Here is a 16,613-nt window from a genome sequence, read left to right on the forward strand (position 1 = left end):
ATCTACAACATCTCAGATGATCCAGAATACACTCATATTACAATTCATCAACCACCCTGTGAGGTAAACCATATGCGTGTTAAAATGGAAGCAACTTCCCAAGTACAATCAAATGTCCTCAACTAGTAGGTAATTCCTTAAGACTCTCAAAGTAGGACAAGAAGGGACCCCATTTCGAATAGAACTTTCCCACAGACGCCTTCAGTGTGAATTTAATCTTTTCTATTTTTTGAAAAAAAACATTCCGTCCTCTAACCAAGCAGCGGCAGATTGGGGAGTGGCAGATTTCCAGACCAGCAAGATTCTCCTACGGGCCAAAAGCGATGTAAGTGAAATGATATCCAACTGGTTTGCATTTAAACACAAAACATCATCTGCCAGATCAAATAAAGCTATAAGCGGGCAAGGTCTCAGTGTCAGCCCCAAAACCTCCCTGATAATTTTACAAACCAGTGCCCAGTAGCCATCAAACCGAGGGCAAGACCAAAATGCATGCACTAAACCAGCCGGAGAGCAGGAACACCTGTCACAGCCAGCGTCTGTCCCAGGATATATGTCAGCACGCCTGGCTTTACTTAAGTGTACCCTGTGTAAAACTTTAAAATGTATGAGCCCGAGTCTAGCACATGATGACGAGGAATGAACCCTATTCAGTACTTTTGCCCAATATTCCTCAGCCAGATCTACACCAAGGTCATCCTCCCACCTGGTCTTTGTAAGGTCAGGGATTTAGCTTCTAAATTAAAGGACAGGACCTCCACCCGTCCCAGTGTGCCCAGACCTAGGAAGACCATACAGTTTAGCACGTGGCTCAAGCTACGGTGCAGATGGGAGGGCGTCAAATTTCATTGTGTTTATTCCAAGGAACGTGAGATCTGTACAGAAGAGAACATAGTCAGTTTACATATAAACTGGAGTGCAACTGATATCCTAGCCAGAAGGTTTGACAGCACTGTGCATGAGAGTTTTTGGGAGAGTTGCTGAAGTCGAATTGCAGGGAGGATGGGATTCAGATTTCGAGAGCAGACAGCGGATATGTTTCTCAGCCCAGTTTTGCATCTATCAATGTCCCGGTGTAACTTCTGACAGCCCGCCACTCTATCCACAACACCTCCAAACTTTGTGTCATCAGCAATCTTAATAACCCATCCCTTCACTTCCTCACCCAGGTCATTTATAAAAGTCAGGAAGAGTGAAGGTCCCAGAACAGATCCCTGAGGCACACCGCTGATCTCCGTCCTCCATGCAGAATATGACCCGTCTACAGCCACGATGGGCGACCGCTTCTGTGGGCAAGCCAGTTCTGGATCCACAAAGTAAGTCCCCTTGGATCCCATGCTTCCTTAGTTTCTCAATATGCCTTGCTTGGAGTACTTTAACAAATGCTTTGCTGAAATCCATATACACTGCATCTACTGTTCTTCCTTCATCAATGGGAATGAGAAAATGAGGAATCAGAAATGCATTGGCATGACATTGGAGCTACATTGTAGACCTGCGAACAGTCTGCTGGAAGAGGAGGAACAGATCTTCAGAGAGATCGCAGTCTGTTAGAACCATAGAACCATAGAATATTACAGCAGAGAAACAGGCCTTTAGGCTCTTCCTGGCTGTGCTGAAACATTTCTCTGCCTAGTCCCACTGACCTGCAGCTGGACCATATCCCTCCATACACCTCTCATACATGTACCTGCCCAAGTTTTTCTTAAATGTTAAAAGTGAGCCCGCATTTAACACTTCATCTGGCAGCTCATTCCACACTCGCACCGCTCTGTGTGAAGAAGCCCCCCCCCCCCCCCAATGTTCCCTTTAAACTTTCCCCCCTTCACCCTTAAACCACGTCCTCTTTTTTTTTCTCAGCTAGCCTCAGTGCTTGCATTCACTCTATCTATACACATTATAATTTTATATACCTCTATCAAATCACCCCTCATTCCCCTCCAGGGAATAAAGTAATAACCTATTCAACTTTCTCTGCAACTCAGATTCTCAAGTCCCGGCAACATCCTTGTAAACCTTGACAGCCTTTCACCCTTATTAATATCCTTCCTGTAAGCTGGTGATCAAAACTTTACATAATACACCGAATTCGGTCTCACCAATGTCTTATGCAACCTTCCAATACCACTCCAAATCTTATACTTAATACTTTAATTGATAAAGGCCAAGGTACCTAAAGCTCTCTTTACGACCCTGAGTACCTGTGAAGTCACTTTTACTGAATTTTGTATCTGTATTCCTAGATCCCTCTGTTCTACTGCACTCTTCAGTGCCCTACCATTTACCTGGTATGTTCTACTTTGGTTTGTCCTTCCAAAATGCAATACCTCACACTTGTCTGTATTAAGCTCCATCTGCCATTTTTCAGTCATGTTTTCCATCTGGCCGAAATCCCTCTCCAATCATTGATGCATCAGCAAATTTGTTGATCCAATTTACGACATTTTCATCCAGATCATTGATATAGATGACAAGCAACAATGGCCCCAATACTGATCCATTTGGCACACCACTAGTCACAGGCCTCCGCGCAGAGAAGCAATCCTCCACGACCACTCCCTGGCTTCTCCCTCTCCGTCAATGCGTAATCCAATTAACCACCTCATCATGTATACCTAGCGACTGGATCTTCCTAACTTATTTCCCATGCGGGACCTTGTCAAAGGCCTTACTGAAGTCTATGTAGACAACATCCACTGCCTTCCCTTCATCTAATTTACTGGTAACCTCCTCGATAAAATCCAATAAACTTGTTAAACATGACTTATCACAAACAAAGCCACTGAGACTCTGCCTAATAATTCCCTCTATATCCAAAGACTTGTAGATGCTATCTCTTAGTACTCCATCCCATAATATACCTACACAGACGTCAGACTTTCCGGCCTATAATTTCCCGGATTACTTTTAGAGCCTTTTTAAACAATGGAACAACATGAGTTCTCCTCCAATCCTCCGGCACCTCAGCCGTAGATACCGACATTTTAAACTTATCTGCCAGGGCCCCTGCAATTTCAACACCAGTCTCCTTTAATGTCCGAGGGAATACCCTGTCAGATCCTGCGGATTTATCTACTCTGATTTGCCTCAAGATAGCAAGCACCTTCTCCTTTTCAACCTGCATATGTTCCATGACTTCACTACTTGCTTTCCTTAATTCAATTGATTCCATGCCAGCTTCCTTAGTAAATGCACATTAAAGAACATTTAAAATCTCCCCCATTTATTTTTGTTCCATACGTAGAGGACCACTATGATCTTTAAGAGGACCAATTTTATTCCTGTCTATTCTTTTGCTCTTAACATAGCTGTAGAAGCTGTTTGGATTATCCTTTACCTTGATTGCCAAAGCAACCTCACGTCTTCTTTTAGCCCACCTGATTTCTTTCTTAAATATTGTTTTTTTTCAATTTTTGTACTCGTCAAGTACCTTATTTGCTCCCTGTTTCCTATGCATGATTTATATCTCTCACTTCTTCTTTATCAGTGTACCAATATCCATTGAGAACCAGGTTTCCTTATTCGTATTCAATTTGACTTTATTCCTGACAGGAACATAGAAACTGAAAATTTCCCCTTTGAAGGCCTCCCACATACCAATCACATTCTTGCCAGAGATCAACTTGTCCCAATCCACGGTTTTACATTCTTATTTCTTCAAATATGGCTTTTTTACAGTTTAGAACTTCAGCCCGAGGACCAGATCTGCCTTGTACATGATCAAGTTCAAACTAAAGGCGTTATAATCTCTTTAACCAAAGTGCGCCCCATACACAATTTCGTCACCTGTCCAAACTTGTTTCCTAATAAGAGATCTAATATTGCATCATCTCCAGTTGGTACCTCTATATAATGATTTAGGAAAATTTCCTGAACACATTTTACAAACTCTAACCCGTCTGGACCTTTAACAGTATGGGAGCCCCAATGAGTATGTGGAAAATTAAAATCGCTTACTCTCACAACTTTTTATTTCCTGCTGTTATCTGCTATCCCTCTGTAGATGTGCTCCTCTAATTCTCGCAGACGATCGGGTGGTCTATAATACAACCCATTTAATGCGGCCATACCTTTCCTGTTTCTCAGCACCACCCATATGGCCTCGGTAGACAAACCCTCGAATCTGTCCTGCCTGAGCACAGCATTAGCATGTTCCCTGACTGGCAATGCCACCGCCACACCCACCCTTCATTCCTCTGCCTCTATCACCTCTGAAACATCGGAACTCTGGAACGTTGAGCTGCCAGTCCTGCCCCTCCTGTATCCAAGTTTCAGTAATGTCTATAATGTTGTAATTCCATGTGTCAATCCACGCCCTCAGCTCGTCATCCTTTCCCCCAATACTCCTAGCATTGAAATAGACACACCTCAGAAGATTATTACCACCACACACAACCCTTCTATTTGTGACTTTGCATGAACTTTTAGCATCATATATTTTTTACCGCCGCTCCGCTACCTACCCCGGCACTCTATGTGCCAGCCCCTTGCAAATATGGTATAAACCTTCCCCAATAGCACTAAAAAACATTCCTGCAAGGATATTGATCCGCTTGTAGTGTAATCCGTCTCTCTTGTACAGGTCCCACCTGCCCCAGAAGAGGGCACAATGATCCTGAAATGTAAACCTGCCGCTGGACTAGTTCCTCATTCACGTGTTCATCCTCCAGGGCATCCTACTCTTACATTGATTGGCACGTGGCATTGGTAGCAATCCTATTACTACCCTCGAAGTCCAGCTTTGTAACTTCCTACCAAGCTCTCTATACTCAGTCCTCAGGGCCTCGTCACTCTTTCTTCCATTTTCATTGGTACCGACGAGGAGCATGACATCTGGCTGATCACCATCCCACTTCAGAATGCTGTGCACGCGATCGGAGACATCCCTGACCCTGGCACCCGGGAGGCAACAAACCATCCGGGAGTCTCTGTCACAACCACTGAACCCCTGTCTGTACCTCTAACTATCGAGTCCCTTATCACTACCGCTCTTCTCTTCGTCCACCCTCCCTTCTGCACTGCAGAGCCAGACTCAGTGCAGGAGATCCCGCTGCCGCAGCTCGTCCCAGGTAAATCACCCCCCACAACAGTATCCAAATCGGTATATTTGTTGTTGAGGGCAATGACCACAGGGGAACACTGCTCTGTCTCATCTTTCCTCTTCCCTCGCCTGACGGTATCCCGATTACCTGTGCCCTGCTCATTTGGGGTAACAACCTCCCTGAAACTACTATCTATAAACTCCCCATTCTCCCGAATGATCCGGAAGTATTCTTGCTCCAGATCCGGAAAGCGGTTTGTGAAGAGCTGCAGCTGGATGCACTTCCTGCAGGTGTCGCTGTCAGGGACACCAGAGGTCTCCCTGACTTCCCACAGCCTGCAAGACGAGCATTCCAAGATCCTGCCTGGCATTCCCTCTACTCTAAACGCACAAATCAAAAATTACCGGAACCTACCCTCACCTCGAGGTGTTCACGCCGGAGCCTGTGAGCTAATGCCATGCCACTCTGCTCCTTCTCATTCCATTGCCCGCTCTCAACGCTGCCCGCTGTATATGGCGGTCTTTTTTTAAAAAACCTTTGGCGCTCTACGTCACGCACCTACGCAGTTTAGTCTCATTTCCCCGAGCAGTAAAATACAAGATTTCTCTCCGAGATGCCTTTACTCCTTCACTCTCAGCCTCTTGTTTCGGTTTATAAAAGATTTTGGGCTTCATTGCTAGAGGGATTGAATTTAAGTATAGGGAGTTTATGCTGCAACTGCACAGGGTAGTGATTAGGCGGCACCTGGAGTACAGCATGCAGTTCCTGTCTCCTGACTTGAGAAAGCATGTACTGATTTTGAAGGCGGTGCAGAGGAGTTTCACCAGGTTAATGACACAAATGAGGGGGTTAGAATACGAGGAGAGATTGTATCTTCTGCTACTCTATTTGCTGGAATTCAGAATAGGAGAGGAGATCCTGTAGAAGCAGATAAAACAGGAAACGTGAGAGATAGGATAGAGGCAGGGAATGTTTTCTCTAATAGTAAAAACGAGCTGGATGAGTGGAGGGATGGATTAGCAAGTTTGCTTATGACACAAAGGTTGGAGGTGTTGTGGATAGTGTGGAGGACTGTCAAAGGTTACAGCGGGACATTGATAGGATGCAAAACTTGGCTGAGAAGTGGAAAATGGAATTCAACACCGATAAATGTGACGTGGTTCATTTTGGTAGGTCAAATATGATGGCAGAATATAGTATTAATGGTAGACTATTGGCAGTGTCGAGGATCAGAACGATCTTGTGGTGCGGGTCCATAGGACGCTTAAAACAGGTTGACTCAGTGGTTAAGAATGCAGATGGTTTAGTAGCCTTCATGAATCGTGGAATTGAGTTTAGGAGCCGAGAGGTAATGTCACAGCTATTTAGGACTCGAGTCAGACCCCACTTGGAGTACTGTGCTCAATTTTGGGTCGCCTCACCACAGGTTGGATGTGGAAACCATAGAAAGACTACAGAGGAGATTTACAAGGACGTTGCCTGGATTGGGGATCATGTCTTATGAGGATAGGTTAAGTGAACTCGGCCTTTTCCCCTTGGAGCAACGGAGGATGAGAGGTGACCTGATAGAGGTGTATAAGATGTTGAGAAGCAGTTACCGTGTGGGTAATCAGAGGGTTCTTTTTTTTTCCCAGGGCAGAAATTGTTGCCAGAAGAGGACACGTTTTAAGCTGATGGGGGGCAGGTACAGAGGAGATGTCATGGGTAAGTTTTTTTTTTACTCAGAGAGTGGTCAGTGCGTGAAATAGGCTACCGGCAAAGGGGTTGGATGCAGATAATAACTGTTGCTGAATTTGGTGCTGTGGCTCCACAGGCTCCTGTACCTCATTTCCGATGTCTGAGGGGTAATAACTGTTTCTGAACCTGGTGGTGTGGCTCCTGAGGCTCCTGCACCTCCTTCCCTGCAGTTGAGGTTGCTAAAATAGTCCTGAACATTTCGGTGTGGGTCTTGAGACTCTTATTCATTCCGCCCTGATGGTTGAGCGTTAGTAACTGTTCCTGAACCTGGTGATATGGGTTCTGAGGCTCCTGCACCTACTTCACGGTGGATGAATGGTAATAACTGTTCCTGAACCTTGTGGTGTTGCTAACGACACTCCTGTAGCTACCTCCAAGATGGTTCGGAGGCAATAATTATTCCGGAACCTGGTGGTGTGGGTCCTGAATCTCCTGTGCCTCCCTTCCGAAGGTTGAGGGGTAATAGTTTGTACTGATCCTGTGATCTGGGTCCTGATGCTCTTGTTACTCCCTCCTGATGGTTGACTGTTTGTAACTGTTCCTGAACCTGGTGGTTCGGTTCCAGAGGCTCCTGGATCCCTTCCTGCCGGTTGAGGGGAAATAACACTTCCAGAACATGGGTCGGAGAGGCCTGTGGCTCCTTCGCCAATTTCCTGATAGTTGAAGTTTAATAACATACCCTGAACCGGGTCGAGAGCGATTAGAGGCTCCTGTACCTTCTATCAGGTGGTTGAAGTATAATAACTGTTGCTTAACCTAGTGGCGAGGGTCCTGAAGGTCCTGTAACTCCGTCCTGATGATTGCAGTGTAGCAGCTTTTACTGAACATGATGGTGTGGGTCTTGAGGCTCCTGTAGTTCCTTTCCGATGGTTGAGCCGTAATGACTTTTTCTGATCCTTGTGGTGTAGGTCCTGAGGCTCCTGTAACTCCCTACTGATGGTTGACTATTTGTAACTGTTCCTGAACATAGTGGATTGGTTCCAGAGGCTCCTGGAGCTTCTACCCGATGGTTGAAGTGTAATAACGGTTCCTGATCCTGTGGCGTGGGTACTGATGATCGTGTTACCCTCTCCTGATGGTTGACTGTTTCTAACTGTTCCTGAACCTAGTGGTTTGGTTCCAGAGGCTGCTGGACCCCTTTCCTGCTGTTTGAGGCGGTCTAACTCTTCCGGAACATGCTGGTGATTGCTCTGGGGCTCCTGAAACTTCCTGATGGTTGCGAGTTAATATCTCTTGTTGGAGAGCGATCCGAGGATCCTGTACCTTCCTCTGAAAGTTGAGTGGTAATAGCTGATCCTGAACCTGGTGGGGTGAATCCGGAACCTCCTGTACCTCCTTCCTGATGGTCAAGGGGTAGAAACCATTCCTGAACCTGGTACTATGAGCCCTGATGGTCGTGGAACTACTTCCCGATACTTAATGGTGAATAACTGTTCCTGAACCTGCTGGTGTGCCTCCTGAGGCACCTCTACGTGCATCCTGATGGTTGAAGGGAAATAACAGTTCCTCAGCTTGGACTGTGTGTCTTCAGGCCAGTTATCTACAGTGAACGATTCTGTTAAAAAAAAAATGGATGGTTGCAGGGTAATCTCACGTCAGTGATGGTACCCGTGACTATTTATATCAGCGATGACATGACGTCTTTCTGTGGGTTCAGAATTTCTCTGTCAGCAAATCTCAGATCGTCACTCACTGTTCTCTGCTCTCCATTTACAGAACAATCTTGTAGACAGGGATGGATCAACAGGAAAGGCGCTTGTTATCTCATCAAACCTCACGTTGAGGCGAAGAAAGAATGTTAAAACAATGGTTCAAAGCTGCTGGAAATGAGCTCAATCGAGGAGGAGGTTTGTGCCGGAACATGTGAGGATGACTGCACACTGTCCGGGGCCTGACAAAGTGAATCTCCCTCCACACCGTCCCATCACACACTCCCGGGGTCAGACACAGAGTGAATCTCCCTCCACATCATCCCATCACACACTCCCGGGGTCAGACACAGAGTGAATCTCCCTCCACACCGTCCAATCACACACTCCCGGGGTCAGACACAGAGTGAATCTACTTCCACACCGTCCCATCACACACACCCGGGGTCAGACACAGAGTGAATCTCCTTCCACACCGTCCCATCACACACTCCCGGGGTCAGACACAGAGTGAATCTCACTCCACACCGTCCAATCACACACTCCCGGGGTCAGACACAGAGTGAATCTCCTTCCACACCGTCCCATCACACACACCCGGGGTCAGACACAGAGTGAATCTCCTTCCACACCGTCCCATCACACACTCCCGGGGTCAGACGCAGAGTGAATCTCCTTCCACACCGTCCCATCACACACTCCCGGGGTCAGACACAGAGTGAATCTCCCTCCACACCGTCCCAGCACACACTCCCGGGGTCAGACACAGAGTGAATCTCCCTCCACACCGTCCCATCACACACTCCCGGGGTCAGACACAGAGTGAATCTCCTTCCACACCGTCCCATCACACACACCCGGGGTCAGACACAGAGTGAATCTCCTTCCACACCGTCCCATCACACACTCCCGGGGTCAGACACAGAGTGAATCTCCTTCCACACCGTCCCATCACACACTCCCGGGGTCAGACACAGAGTGAATCTCCCTCCACACCGTCCCAGCACACACTCCCGGGGTCAGACACAGAGTGAATCTCCCTCCACACCGTCCCATCACACACTCCCGGGGTCAGACGCAGAGTGAATCTCCCTCCACATCATCCCATCACACACTCCCGGGGTCAGACACAGAGTGAATCTCCCTCCACACCGTCCAATCACACACTCCCGGGGTCAGACACAGAGTGAATCTACTTCCACACCGTCCCATCACACACACCCGGGGTCAGACACAGAGTGAATCTCCTTCCACACCGTTCCATCACACACTCCCGGGGTCAGACACAGAGTGAATCTCACTCCACACCGTCCAATCACACACTCCCGGGGTCAGACACAGAGTGAATCTCCTTCCACACCGTCCCATCAGACACACCCGGGGTCAGACACAGAGTGAATCTCCTTCCACACCGTCCCATCACACACTCCCGGGGTCAGACACAGAGTGAATCTCCCTCCACACCGTCCAATCACACACTCCCGGGGTCAGACACAGAGTGAATCTCCTTCCACACCGTCCCATCACACACTCCCGGGGTCAGACACAGAGTGAATCTCCCTCCACACCGTCCCAGCACACACTCCCGGGGTCAGACACAGAGTGAATCTCCCTCCACACCGTCCCATCACACACTCCCGGGGTCAGACACAGAGTGAATCTCCCTCCACACCGTCCAAGCACACACTCCCGGGGTCAAACACAGAGTGAATGTCTCAACACACTGTCCCATCACACACTCCCGGGGTCAGACACAAAGTGAATCTCCCTCCTCACCGTCCCATCACACAATCGCGGAAGTAGAGACAGAGCGAAGCTCCCTCCATATCGCCCAGTCAGACGCATCAATGGCCGGACACAGAGTGAAGTCCGTACATAATGTTCCATCAAACACTCTTGGTGTCAGACACAGGGTGAAACCCACTCCACAGTGTCTCATCACAGACTTCTGAGGCCAGATTAGGAGAGATGCTCACTGCACACCTTCCCATCACATTCTCCCGGAATCAGACATTGCGTGAATATCCATCCACATCATCCCAACAAATATATCCGATGTCAGGCACCGGCATTGTGAAGCATTGTACACACCGTCCCAGCACTGACTCCCGGAGCAGACAATGAAAGAAGATCCCACCACATTGTGCAATCACACACTTCCGATGTCATACTGAGTGAAACTCCTTCCACAACGTCACATTCACACATATTATGATCAGAGAGTGAACGAAGCTTCCTCCGCACCGACCCATCACACACACCCGGAGTCATGCACGAACGAACGCCCCTACACAGCATCCCATCACACTCCTCATCACACTTTAATGGGATCAGACAGAGTGGGATGCTCCCTCTGCACTGACCAATCACACCCACCCGGTGTCCGACAAGAGTGAATCTTCCTCCACACTGCCCCATCACTAAACTAGACTTGTTGGGAGGTGGAAACCCAACTGAAGTGACTAGGGAAGAGGAGGTTGTTTTACAGATAGAGAAAGCTTGGAGACAGTGCGAGATGGAGGACAGGGAGGTGATAGAGTAGCGACGCGCTCGGACCGAAGGTTTGAGATGCGTCTGTTTTAACGCAAGGAGTGTTGTGAACAAAGCGGATGAGCTTAAAGCGTGGATACGTACTTGGAAATATGATGCAGTGGCCATTACGGAGACTTTGATAGCTCAGGGACAGGATTTGTTAATTCAAGTGCCAGGTTTTAGATGTTTCAGAAAGGACAGGGAAGGAGAGAAAAGAGGTGGGGGCGTGGCACTGTTGATCAGAGTTAGTGTCACGGCTGCAGAAATGGTGGACACCATGGAAGGATTGTTTACGGAGTCTCTGCAGGTAAAGGTTAGGAAAACGAAGGGAGCATTAACTTTACTGAGTGTTTATTTTTTTGGCCGCCTAATAGTAAAAGGGATATCGAAGAGCAGAGAGGGGAACAGATCCTGGAAAGCTGTAATAATAACAGAGTTGTCGTGATGGGAGGTTTTAATTTTCCAAAAATCGATTGGCATCTCCCTAGAGCGAGGGGTTTAGATGGGGTAGAGTTTGTTAGGTGTGTTCAGGAAGGTTTCTTGATACAATATGTCGATAAGCCTACAAGGGGAGAAGCTGTACTTGATTTGATATCGGGAAATGAACCTGGTCAGGTGTCAGATCTCTCAGTGGGAGACAATTTTGGATATAGTGATCATAATTCCATCTTCTTTATAATGCCATTGGAGAGAGATACGAACAGACAAGTTAGAAAAGGGTTTAATTGGATTATGGGAAATTATGAGGTTATCAGGCAGGACATTTGAGGCTTAAATTGGAAACAGGTTTTCTCAAGAAAAAGTACGGATGAAATGTGGCAAATATTCAGGGGATATTTGTGTAGCGTTCAGTACTGGTACGTTGGAATGAGAGACACGGAAGTTATAGTAGGCTACTAGAACCATCGTGTACAAAGGCTGTATTAAATCTAATCAAGAAAGTAACGGAAAGCTTACAAAAGGTCTTCACATTCCCACATTCACATTCGGATTTTTCCATGCATGGCCTCCTCTACTGCCACGAGGAGGCCAAAGTCAGGTTGGAGGAGCAACACCTGATGTTCCGTCTGGTTAGTCTCCAGCCCGTTGGTATGAGCATCGAATTCTCCAATTTCCGGTAATTCCCTCCCTCTCCCGTCCATCATGCCACTTTCACTCTGCCTGCTCTTCCAGCTGCCTGTCACCTCTCTCATGGTTCTGCCTTCTTCTACTACCCATAGTGTTTCCCCCTTTCATTCATTCTTCACATCTCCGGCCTATCCCCTCTCTGCTTCCACTCCCCCACCACTTGATCTTTACTCTGATTGGTTTTTCACCTGACACCTTCCACACTCCCCCCACCACCTTTATAGGGTCCCTGTCCCCTCCGTCTTCAGTCCTGACGAATGGTCTCGACCCGAAACGTTGACTGCTCATTTCAACGGATGCTGCCCGACCTGCTGAGTACATCCAGCCGGTATGTACATCTTACAAAATGTCTTATAATCTAGAAGATTATAAGGCTAACACGAAGAAGCTCTAAGAGAAAATTAGGACAGACAGAAGTGGCCATGCGAAGGCCTTGGCGAGCAGGACTGAGGAAAACCCTAAGGCATTCTTCGAGTGTGTCAGAGGAAGGGGATAAAACGTTCACCATTGGGAAAGTTTGTATGGAACTGGAGGAAATAGCAGAGGTACTGAATGAATACTGTACTTCAGCATTCACAATGTATGAACATATTAGTGATTGTAGTGATGACTTGCAGCAGACTGAAAAGCTTGATCGTGTAGATGTTATGACAGAGAATGTGCTGGAGCTTTTGGAAAGCTTTAAGTTCTATCGGTCGCCGGAACCGCACGAATTGCACCCCAGTCTACTGTGTAAGGCGAGGAGGGAGACTGGTGAGCATTTGGCGATGATCTTTGTATCATCAATGGGGACGGGGGAGGTTCGGGGGGATTGGACGGTTGCAGATGCTGTTCCTTTATTCAAGAAAGGTTTAGAGTTAGCCCAGGAAATTATAGACCAGTGAGTCTTAACTCAGTGGTCGGTAAGTTGATCGAAAAGATCCTGAGAGGCAGTATTTATGAACATTTGGAGAGGCAAAATATGGTTAGGGATAATCAGCATGCCTTTGTCAAAGGCAGGTTGTGCCTTACAGATCCTGTGCTGCGCTGTAGATTTTTTTTCTTTTAATGTTTTCTTTTCTTTCCTGTTTAATGAAACAATAACTGGGGGGCAATGCCAAACGTCTTACCATTAATACTATATTCTGCCATCATATTTGACCTGACAAAATCAACTACTTCACACTTATCTGGGTTGGACTTCTTCTGTCACTTCTCAGCCCTGTTTTCTACCATATTAACGTCCCGCGGTGACCTCTGGGAGCCCAGCACACTATCGAAAACACCTCCAACCTTAGTGTTATCAGCAAAATAGATAATCCATCCCTCCGCCTGCTCTTCCAGGTCATATTTAATAGGGCAAACAAATTTACTGCCTCTATCTTATCTATCCCTTTTCATGGAGATAGAGGGCTTTATGTAAACTTAGTAGTATCTGATGTACGGTCATGTGGGGCACAACTTCCTGAGCTGAAGTTGCTGCTGGTTTTCTATTTTTTCTATATTTCTAAAGGAACTTATAAGCTAGTTAGACTAAGGTCAGTGATTGGGAAAGTTTTGGAGTCTATTAATAAAGTTGAGTTAAAAGTTGGGATGCACTTGGTGACTCATATATGTTATTCAGATTGGTTTCTGTCAAGAACTATTGCTGGCAAATCTGTAGGAGTTATTTGAGGAAGTAACCAGCAGCTGGACAAAGGACAGACAGTTGATGTCATTTACTGGACTTCCAGTAGGCGTTTGGTAAAGAGCCATCAATGAGTTTGTTTAACAAGATAAAATTCTATGACGTTACAGGAAAGACGCTGGCATGGAGAGAGGAATATCTGACAGGCAGGAGCACATATCTGTAAATGATTGCGTGGAATAGATGGCTTTTTGGCAAAGTTTGCCGATGAAACGAAAATAGGCGTAGGGGTCAATACCATTAACAGCATCTTAGTACAAAATTCCTATCTAACGGTCTGTTAAAAAACCCCATTGTATCCGCCTCGACCACCATCACTGGAAGTGCATTCTCGCTCTGTAGCAACCCACCACTCACTGTGTAAAAAAACATTTCTCCGACACCCCTTCTACCATCATCCAAGCACCTTCAAACTATGACCCTGCACCTCCAGAAAAGATTTATTATCAGTCGCAAACAACGTGAAACAACAGGAGGACGTCGAGGGAGTTTCACTCTGTGACTGACCCCAAGAATGTGTGATGGAACGGTGTGGAGGGAGATTCACTCTCTGTCTGACCCCGGGAGTGTGCGCGATGGGCTGATGGGGAGGGAGTCTCACTCTGTATCTAACGCAGGGAATGTGTGTTATGTTTGTCAGGAGGGAGATTCACTTTGTCTTTAACCATGGGAGTGTGCGATGTAACGGTGTGGAGGGATTTTCACTCTCTGTCTGACACCGGGAGTGGGTGATAGGACAGTTTGGAGGGAGATTCACTCTGTGTCTGACCCCGGGAGTGTGTGATGGGACGGTGTGGAGGGAAATTCACTCTGTGTCTGACCCCGGGAGTGTGTTACGGGACGGTGTGGAGGGGGAATCACTCTGTGTCTGACCCCGGGAATGTGTGATGGGACGGTGTGGAGGAAGCTTCACTGTGTGTCTGACCCCAGGTGTGTGTGATGGGACGGTGTGGAGAGAGATTCACTCCGTGTCTGACACCGGGGGTGGGTGATGGGACGGTTTGGAAGGAGATACAATCTGTATCTCACCCTGGGAATTTGTGTCGCTGGACGGTGTGGAGGGAGGTTCACTCTGTGTCTCACCCCGGGAATGTCTGTGATGGGACGGTGATGTTGCAGCTATAGTGTAACCTTGTCAGCCACAACTTGCAGTACTCTGCTCAGTTCTGGTCACCTCACTACAGGAAGGATGTCGATACCATGGAAAGTGTGCAGAGGAGATTTACGAGGATGTTACCTGGATTGGGAAGCATGCCTTAAGACATAGCTTGAGTGAACTAGGCCTTTTCTCCTTGGAGCGACAGATGATGAGAGGTGACCTGATAGAGGTGTACCAGATGATGAAAGACATTGATCATATGGATATTTTTTCTCCCAGGGCTGAAATGGCTGACAGTAGATGGCACAGTTTTAATCTGCTGGGAAGCAGGTACAGATGAGATGACAGAGGTAAGCTGCAATTTTACACAGAGAGCTGTGAGTGTGTGGATTGGGCTGCCGGCAGCTGTTGTAGAGACGGATTCGATAGAATTCTTTGAGAGACTCCTGTGCATGTACATGGAGCTCAGAAAAATAGAGCGCTACGTGTCACCCTACATAATTTCTAAGGTAGGAATACGTTCTGAACAGCATTCTGGTCCGACATTCCTGTACTACGCTGTCGGTGTTTTTTTCTTTTAATGTTTTCTGGTTTTGTTTTTCTGTTTATTGAAACTATAACTGGGGGAGAATGCCAAAAGTCGTTCCATTAATACTATATTCTGCCATGATATTTTATCTGCCAAAATGAACCACTTCACCCTTATCTGGGTTGATCTTCATCTGCCACTTCTCAGCCCTGTTTTCTACCCTATCAACGTCATGCAGTAACCTCTGGGAGCCTTACACAATATCGAAAACACCTCCAACCTTAGTGTTGTCAGCAAACTTGCTAATCCTTCCAGGTCATCTTTAATTGGGCAAAAAACTTTCCTGCCTCTGTCTTATCTATCCCCCTCCATGGTGATAGAGTGCTTTATGGAAACATAGTAGTTTCTGATGTAGGGACATGTCGGCATAACTTTCTGAGCTGAAAGTATTTTGCTGTAGGTTTTCTATTTTTTTCTCTATTTTTAAAGGAACTTATAAGCCAGTTAAACTAACGTCGATGATTGGGAAAGTTTTGGAGTCTATTAATAAAGTTAAGTGAGGTTGCGAGAAATTTGGTGACTCATGAGGAAATATGTCAGTCAGATTGGTTTCTGTCAAGTTGGCAGAATCAGTTATAGTTCTTTGAGGAAGTAACCAGCAGCTGGACAAAGGACAGTCAGTTGATGTCATTTACTGGACTTCCAGTAGGCGTTTGGTAAAGAGCCATGAATGAGTTTGTTTAACAAGATAAAATCCTATGACGTTACAGGAAAGACGCTGGCATGGAGAGAGGAATGTCTGAGCACATATCTGTAACTGAGTGAGTGGAATAGAAGGCTTTTTGTCAAAGTTTGCCGATGGAACGAAAATAGACGTAGTGGTCAATACGATTAACAACATCATAGAACAAAATTCCTATCTAAGGGTCTCTTAAAGGGCCGCATTGAATCCGCCTCGACCACCATCACTGGAAAGGGCCATAAGGATTAAGGAAACTTAACGAATACTTTGCGTCAGTATTCACTATGGAAAATAATCTTGGTGATTGTGGCGAATACTTGCAGCTGACTGAAAAGCTTCAGCGTGTAGGTATTAAGAAAGACGATTAGCTGGAGATTTTGGAAAGCATCAAGTTTGGGCGTCGCCGGGACCGGAAGTGATGTACTCCAGGCTACTGTGGGAGGCGAGGGAGGAGATTGCTGAGCCTCTGGCGATGATCTTTGCATCATG

The sequence above is a fragment of the Hemitrygon akajei genome, unplaced genomic scaffold (assembly GCF_048418815.1).
Source record: "Hemitrygon akajei unplaced genomic scaffold, sHemAka1.3 Scf000042, whole genome shotgun sequence".
In the NCBI taxonomy this organism is placed as follows: Eukaryota; Metazoa; Chordata; class Chondrichthyes; order Myliobatiformes; family Dasyatidae; genus Hemitrygon; species Hemitrygon akajei.